Source organism: Theropithecus gelada, chromosome 4 (assembly GCF_003255815.1).
Source record: "Theropithecus gelada isolate Dixy chromosome 4, Tgel_1.0, whole genome shotgun sequence".
Classification (NCBI taxonomy): domain Eukaryota; kingdom Metazoa; phylum Chordata; class Mammalia; order Primates; family Cercopithecidae; genus Theropithecus; species Theropithecus gelada.
Genome location: NC_037671.1, coordinates 117,774,732 through 117,783,921, shown reverse-complemented (window position 1 = coordinate 117,783,921; position 9,190 = coordinate 117,774,732). Strand labels below are relative to the sequence as shown.

The 9,190-nt window shown below is 38.0% G+C and overlaps 1 pseudogene; it reads right to left on the bottom strand.

Moving 5' to 3' along the window:
- Positions 1-7,800: 7,800 nt before the first annotated feature.
- Positions 7,801-8,715, bottom strand: LOC112623717 (annotated as a pseudogene).
- Between the last annotated feature and the right edge of the window lie 475 nt (positions 8,716-9,190).

Here is a 9,190-nt window from a genome sequence, read left to right as displayed (position 1 = left end):
CACTCTGTCTAGCTAAAGGTTTGTAAATGCACTGATCAGCACTCTGTAAAAATGCACCAATCAGCACTCTGTGTCTAGCTAAATGTTTGTAAGTGCACCAGTCAGCACTCTGTAAAAACAGACCAATCAGCACTCTGTAAAATGGACCAATCAGCACTCTGTAAAATGGACCAATTAGCAGGATGTGGACGGGGCCAAATAAGGGAATAAAAGCTGGCCACCTGAACCAGCAGCGGCAACCTGCTCAGGTCCCCTTCCACGCTGTGGAAGCTTTGTTCTTTCACTCTTCATAATAAATCTTGCTGCTGCTCACTCTTTGTGTCTGCACTACCTTTATGAGCTGTAACAGTCACTGTGAAGGTCTACAGCTTCAGTCCTGAAGTCAGCAAGACCACGAACCCACCAAGAGGAACAAACAACTCTGGATGTGCCACCTTTAAGAGCTGTAACACTCACTGTGAAGGTCTGCGACTTCCCTCCAGAAGTCAAGCAAGACCATACACCCACCAGAAGGGAGAGACTCCAGACACATCTGAACATCTGAAGGAACAAACTCCGGACACACCATCTTTAAGAACTGTAACACTCACCGCAAGGCTCTGTGGCTTCATTCTTGAAGTCAGCAAGACCAAGAACTCACTGGAAGGAACAAATTCTGGACAAACTTTCAAAAAATTTTCTTTTCCACTCTTCACTGCCTCCAGCAACTTTATGGGCTGAATTGTGTCTCCATACTCGCAATTTGTATGTTGAAGTCCTAACCCCCAGTATTTCAGAATGTGACTATATTTGGAGATTGGGTCTCTAAGTTAAACCTAGATCATTAGAATGAGCCCAATTCCAATATGACAGGTGTCCTTACAAGGAGAGATTAGGGCACAAACATACAGAGAGAAGACCAAGTGAAGACACAGGGGGAAGATGGTCATCTGCAAGCCAAGGAGAGAGGCCTCAGCAGAAAGCAACCTTGCTGACACCTTCATCTTGGACACATAGCTTTCAGAATTTTGAGTAAATAAATGTCGTTGTTTAAGCCAGTCAGTCTGTGACACTTTGTTATGGCAGCTCTAGAAAACTAATAAGGGCCCCAAATCCTATCCCACTTCTAGCTGAAGGGCATATGGCAAAATCTGGCCGTTGCAAGGAGAGAAATCTAACATTCAGTAGTAGCTGTAGCTGGAAGGTAACTTATTTTTAGGGAAATCTAAGCTCATGACAAACTATTTGGTCAAAAACCAAATATTGTGAATGCAAAGTTAGTCTACAGGATCCTAGCAAGATGTAAATCATTAATAAAACATAAATTTTCCTTATGAATAAGATAAAATAAGAATTTTAGCAGTAGGTGTGGTTAAACCATTTATACATAAAACCAAACATTATTAGAATTATATGCTGAAGAGGTTAACTTAGTTATTGTCACTATTATCATAATATTGAATAATAGTGATAAGAAAAATCTTAAATTAAAAATCTGGGTGTGTTGATTTAATAGGGTGCTTCAACTTGAACACTGTGTAGACATGATTAGTTAACTAGGGGCCTTTTTCTCCAAGTCCAACTCATTGAAAACTCTCATTAACCTTACTGGCTGCCTCCTGGAAGGAAGGCAGGTGAATAGGACACACGGGGAATGGCTTTTGAAGAACTGTCTTCCCACCAAAGACACTTCAGTGTTAGATAATCAAATGCCTTAAAATGCTTTTCTAAGGCTCCAAAGAACTAGTAATGAGCTCTGGAGGTCTGTGTGCTCTCTTGCTGATTTGGCTGAGTAGATATTGTTATAAAAACTGAAGCCCATTTTATCTCAGTAGTTGTAAAGTAAGACTGGAATGTAAATTCACTTATCAATGAACACAGATTGTCTTCAAAAGAATGTCACTACCATTGCCTCTAGCCTGAATTTAGGAGAATATGAATCATTGAGATTGAACAGACATTAATAGTTTGCTATATTTGCTTCAAAAAGAAGGAAGAATAGAAAGAAGGGAAGAGAAGGGAGAAGGAAGGAAGGAGGAAGGAAGGAAGGAAGGAAGGAAGGAAGGAAGGAAGGAAGAAAGAAAGATAGAAAGAAAGAAAGAAAGAGAAAAAGAGAGAGAGAGAGAAAGAAAGAAAAGAAGGAAAGGACAGGAAAAGAAAAGAAAAGAAGAGAAGAAAAGAAAGGCAACCTCCTGTTTCAGTTTCAATGTGTAAAGTGCTTGGGAGTCATCACTCTCATTCTCACAAGAGAAAAGCTGAACAAACGGAAAATCAATGACTTTTCTTAGATCTGTCAGAGAACTGAGGTCACAAGGCAAGCTACCTCCACAAAACTAGGAAAACAAACAAATAAAATCACAGCCAAGTTCAGTTTACCAGGAGGGAGCAGAGGCTGGTGAGTAACTAACGGAAATATTAAATGGTAATTTTGACAAATTCCAGGAGGCTAAGTGTTGTCTAGCTTAAGAGTTAAAAACTCCTGGGGTTCCAATCTTAGTGAAGCCCCACACTCTTTTGGGTTTTACCTCCAGGAATCGCACCATGCTCTCTGGTGAAGATCAGAGAAAAATCCCTTCCTGTTTCAGGAAGAAGGGGAAAGTAATCTTTTTGAAATATGCCTCTATTAAAAGTAGCCATCTTGAAATACACACAGAGTATTCACCAAAGTAGTTCTTTGAAACAACTTTACTATAGCCTTATCTGACCTGAGGAAATGACAATTAGACAAGTCTAGCCTCCACCTTCACCTCCACCTCCCACCTTTCTTGTATCACAAAGGAGAGAGAAAAAATGGCTAAGAAAGACTTCTGATGATCAAACACAAGGATTCAGGTCCACTAAAATATTGAGATTTAATCATTATAGAACACTTCCCTGCCCCAGCATCTTAACACCACATCCACAGGACTCTATTATGGACAGTGGATTACAACTGAGAAAACTGTGAGACACAGACTCTGTTTAAGGAGTTCATAGGAAATCCAAAGACAACAGAGGAAAGAAATAAACAAGGGAACAGAGGAAACAGAAGCCTCTGGCACCCATAGCCACAGCAAACATTAAACATGGTCAGCTCCTAGCCAGACTAACATATAACCTCACATTAAAAGCCTAGTTACCTCAGTTCCTCTTACCCAATACGTTATAGCTGCCTTTCATAAAAAAAGTACAAGTCATGATAGATGGTAAGAAAAAAACATAATCTGAAAAGAAAAGGCAAGCATGAGAATCAGACTCAGATATGACATAGATTTTGAAATATCAAATAGGGAATTTAAATATAACTAATATGTGAAGGTCTCTAATGCAAAAAGTAGACAACCTGCAAGAACAGCTAGATGGATAATGTAAGCAGAGAGAAGGAAACTCATTCTATGAGGCCAATATTACCCAAATGCCAAAGCCAGGTAAATGATTACAAGAAAGAAAAAAAACTGGGATATAGAAATCCTTAACAAAATGTTAGCAACTGAATCCAACATATACCTAAATGTTAAATGCAAAAGCTATAAAACTTTTAGACGATAACAGGAGAAAATCTAGAGAACTTTGGATTTGGTGATGGATTTTTAGGTAAAACATCGAAAGTACAATGCATAGAAGAAAAAATTGGTAAGTTGGATCTTATTAAAATTAAAAACTTCTACATTGTGAAAAGTGCTGTCATGAGGATGAGAAAACAAGTCACGGACTGGAAATAAAAATTAACAAAACACATATTTGATAAAGGACTTGTATCCAAAATATACAAAAAATTTCTTAAAACTTAATAATAAGAAAACAAATAACCCAATTTAAAAATGAGCAAAAGATTTGAACAGACACCTCACCGAAGAAGACATACAGATAGAAAATAAGCATGTGAAAAGATGTTCACATGACTTTTTAATAAGAAAATTACAAATTAAAATAAGATGTTACTACATGCTTATTAAAATGGCTAAAATCCCAAACACTGACAACATCAAATGTTGGCAAGGATGTAGAGCAGCAGGAATTCTCATTCATTGCCAGTGGGATTGTATAAAGGCATGATCACTTTGGATGACAGTTTGGCAGTTTCTACAAAACCAAACATAGTCTTTCCATACAATTCAGCAATCTTCTAGATATTTACACAATTTAGCTGAAAACTTATGGCCACACAAAAATTTGCACAGATATGTGTATAGGAGCTTTACTAATAATTGCCAAAAACTGTAAACAGTAAAGATGTTCTTCAAAAGATAAATAGATAAACAAACTGTGGTATAACTGGACAAAGCAACATCATTTAATAATAAAAAGAAACAAGCTATCAAGCCACAAAAAGACATGGAGGAAACTTAAATGCATATTGCTAAGGGAAGCCAGTCTGAAAGAAGGCTCCATATAGTATGAGTCTAACTATATGACATGTAGACAAGGCCAAATTATAAAGACAGTAAAAAGTTTAGTGGTCGTCATGGGTTCAGAGAAAGGGTGAAAGGGATAAATAGGTGAAACACTGGGGTTTTTAGGTCAATGAAACTATTCTGTATGATATTGTAATGGTGGACACATGACATTATTTGTCAAAAGCCATAGGCTGTACAATACAAAAAGTATGCCTTAATGTAAACTATGGATTTTAGTTAATAATAATGTATCAATATCAGTTCATTAATTATAACAAATGCACCACAGTAATGCAAGATGTTACTACTATGGAAACCTGTGAGGGGGATGGTGTCATATGGGAACTATCTGTTCTATCTGCTCAAATTTTACTATAAATCTAAAACTGTTCTAAAATGGAAAACATATCCAAATAAGAAAGAAAAAGGAAGGAAGGAGGGAAGGAGGAAGAGAGAGAGAAAAGAAGGGAGAAAAGGTAGAGAGGGAGAAACAAGCATTACAGATACAAAGAAAGTTCCCAAAGTCCATCCCTTCTTCCCTCCCTCCCAAGAGGGATATTGTCCCTAAAATGTCCTAAAATGGGGATTTTTTCCATGTATTATTTTACATTTGTAACACACACATCTTTACAAACAATACGTCACATTATTTTGGTAATATGCGTTTCCTACTTTATGTTTTTTTGCTAATGACTTACTACTTGCTGTTTATTTTAGGCTATGGAAATGATGTTAGATAATTTTATATATATGACATACTGAACATATTCATTATTTTCAACTACATTAAAAATAATTGACATGCAAAATGAAATCAATTAATTTTAGGTGAGCAATCTGATGAGTTTTTATAAATGTATGCAGTTGTATGACAATCACAATAATCTTGACATAGAACATATCCATTGACCCTAAAAATCCCCTTGCAACCTCTTTACAGTCACCTCCCTCCACCATCACCTCGCTTTTGGCAATCAGTGACATACTTTCTGTAATTATATTAATTTTGTTTTTTGCATTATTGGAATTTGTCATTTGACATTGGCACACATTCTTAAATAAATGTGGTTGTTATACGTCATTTTTAATACGCATTTCTCACTTTATGTTTTTTTGCTAATGACTTATTACTTGCCATTCATTTTAGACCATGGGAATGATGTTAGACAAATGGCAGATTCGAGAAATTGTCTTATTTGAGTTCAAAATGGGTCATAAGGCAGCAGAGACAACTCACAACATCAACAACGCCTTTGGCCCAGGAACTGCTAATGAATTTCCAGTGCAATGGTGATTCAAAAAGTTTTGTAGAGGAGACGAGAGCCTTGAAGATGAGGAACATAATGGCCGGCCATCGAAAGTTGACAATGACCAGTTGAAAGCAATCATTGAAGCTGATCCTCTTACAACTACATGAGAAGTTGCCAATGAACTCAATGTTGACCATTTATGGTCGTTCACCATTTGAAGCAAACTGAAAAGGTGAAAAAGCTTAATAAGCAGATGCCTCATGGGCTGACAGAAAATTTTAAAAACTGTCATTTTGAAGCATTGTCTTTTGTTCTACACAACAATGAACCATTTCTCAATTAAATTGTGATGTACAATGAAAAGTGGATTTTGTATGACAACCAGTGATGACCAGCTCAGTGAATGAACTAAGAAGCTCCAAAGCACTTCCCAAAGCCAAGCTTGCACCAAAAAAAGGTCATGGTCACTGTTTGGTGGTCTGCTGCTGGTCTGATCCACTACAGCTTTCTGAATCCTAATGAAATGATTACATTGGAGAAGTATACTCAGAAAATTGATGAGATGCACCAAAAAGGGCAATGCCTGCAGGTCACATTGGTCAACAGAAAGGACCTGATCCTCCTCCACAGCAACACCTGACTGCACGTTGCACAACCTATGCTTCAAAAGTTGAATGAATTGGACTACAAAGTTTTGCCTCATCTGCCATATTCACCTGACTTCTCACCAACCAGCTACCACTTCTTCAAGCATCTTGACCACTTTTTGCAAGGAAAATGCTTCTACAACCAACAGGATGCAAAAAATGCTTTCCAAGAGTCTGTCAAATCCTGAAGCAAGGATTTTTATGCTACAGGAATAAAAAAACTTATTTATCATTGGTAAAAATGTATTGATTGTAATTGTTCCTATTTTGATTAATAAAGATGTGTTTGAGACTAGCTATAATGATTTAAAATTCATGGTCTGAAACCGCAATTATTTTTGCACCAACCTAGTTTTGCCTTTTTCAGAATTTTATGTAAGTGGAATTATACAGTCTATAGGCATTTGTTTCTGCTTTCTTTTACCTAGTGTAATACTTAAGACATTCATTTGTCTGTATCAGTAGTTTATTTCTTTTTGTTTCTGAGTGGTACATCTTTGTACTGGTCCTCCACAAGTTATTTATTCCTTTACCTGTCGATGGACGTTTGGCTTCTGTCCAGTTATGGGCTATTAAGAGTAAAGCTGCTATGAAGATTATGTACAAGCCTTTGTATGGGCACATGCTTTCATTTCTCTTAGGCAATACCTAAGATTGAAATGGCAGCATGGAAGAACAGGTTTATTATTATTAATTTTTTTGATGGTGTTTTTCTCTTGTTTCCCAGGCTAGAGTGCAATGGCATGATCTCAGCTCACTGCAACCTCCCCCTCCTGGGTTCAAGCGATTCTCCTATCTCAGCCTCCCTAGTAGCTGGGATTACAGGCATGTGCCACCATGCCTGTAATTTTTAGTAGTGACGGGGTTTCACCATGTTGGTCAGTCTGGTCTCTAATTCCCGACCTCCGGTGATCCACCCACCTCAACCTCCCAAATTGCTGGGATTACATGCATGAGCCACCGTGCCTGGCCAGTTTTATGTTTTTTAAAAAACTGATAGTTTTCCAGTGGTGTTCCAGGTTATGTTCCCACAGTGTAGGATAATTCCAAGTGCTCTGCTTCCTCACCAACACTAGGTATGATTGGCCTTTTTAATTAGAATCATTTTATGGGTGTGTAGTGACATCTCATTGTGGTTTTGATTTACATTTCCTTTATAAACAGCAATGTTGAGCATCTATCTTATGTGCTTATTTTCCTTCTCTATGTCTTCTTTGATTAAGTTTCTGTTTAAATCTTTTGCCCATTTTTATTTGGGTTGTTTGTCTTATTATTGAGTTGTGTGGGTTATTTATATATTTCAGATACAAATTCTGTATCTGAAATATTTGAAAGTATTTTCTTAGTCTGTGGCTTTCCTTTTTATTTCCTTAAATTTCTTTTGAGGACCAAGAGTTTAATTTTGATGAAGTCCAATTTTTTTATTTTATACTTTGTACTTTTGTGTCCTAATTATTAAAAACTCTTTTTTTTTAAAAGAACTGATGTTTATTTCAATTTTGGAAACAACCTTATTTCCATTTTGCTTAGGAGCCTGTGGAAAATGGCTTAAGACCACTCAGTGGTTTTTCCTACCCATTCAGTGGCCCAAGCAGTAGGAGCTGTAGACCAGTCTTCCATGGCAGGCTGAGTGCTTCAGTCTTCAGTAGGGACCTGCTGAACAGACACAGGGGGCACCTGTGACCTGCACACCTTCAGAGCAGGCTGCAACCTCAGGCTGAGTAGCAGTGCGCTCAGGAGTCAGGGAAGTCCCTTCACCCTGAAATTCCTCCTTAGCTTCAGCTTTTTTAGCAGCAGCATGCTCTTTCTTTTCAATCTCTTTGGGATCTCTGTAGATGTAGAGATCAGGCATGACCTCCTATGGGTGTTCACAGAAGATGGTGCCACACATGTGCAGAACTTCCCAGGCTGACATCTACCACATCAGACCCACTGAATGAGTGCCTTTGTTGTTGCAGGGCAACAACAAGGCAGACCCCAGAATTACAGCAATGTCCGCAGCACAGAGGAGAATCTGTGTGACCCAAAGCAATGGTGGGCAGGTTAGCATAAGCATCTTTATGAGAGCCTGGTGGTCAGCCCTGGGATCAGTAATTGCCAAAAGCTATGGCTCCCAGAAGGCTGCCTGGATCTGGTTAGTGAAAGTTTCGAGAGTGAAACAGCCAGCAATAAGAGTGACTCCAGTGGCAGCAGCAAACTTCAGCACAGCCCACTAACCAGTATTCTGGAGGGCGTAACACTGACATCAGCAGGGTTTTCAAGGGCAACCATGGCGTGAGCTGACAGAAGAAGCTTCTCCCAGGTCCTCTTCAGATTTAGGAAGCAGATGCTGTCACTTTTCCTTTTATAGGTGTACTGTTCCATTTGGAAGTCAAGGTTGATGACACCTAATTGGGTCCATGCTGCAAGAAACTTGAGGATATCCTCCTCTTTCATTTGCAGGATATCAAGGGCTTCAGACATTGTGAAAGTTTCCCTTTAAGTTACAATGGAATCCAGAACAATGCCATATGGACCCTCCTCTGGGTATTCCAGAAAGTCTAATTATGAAAACTTTATCTAACTTGTGACTGCTTGAATTTTCTCTTATGTTTTCTAGAAGTTTTATGCTGTTGACTCTTACCTTAAGGTCTTCATCTATTTTGAATCAATTTTTCTTTATGGAGTGAGGTAAGAAGCAAGAGAAACTTTTTAGCATATAAATATCCAATTGTTCCAGCACCAATTGTTGAAACAATTATCCTTTCCCCCATTTAATTCCCTCGGTATCTTTGTCAAGAATCAATTGACAACGATTGCTAACAGATTTCCAGAAAGAAGTGAGAAGCACAGCAGCCTACTAAGCAAAACAATCGTTTTACTAAAAATGAAGTTAAAGAAAATAGTTTTTTTAAGTTTCTGCACATTGTTCTGAGGGCATACAGCAAAACGAAGAAAC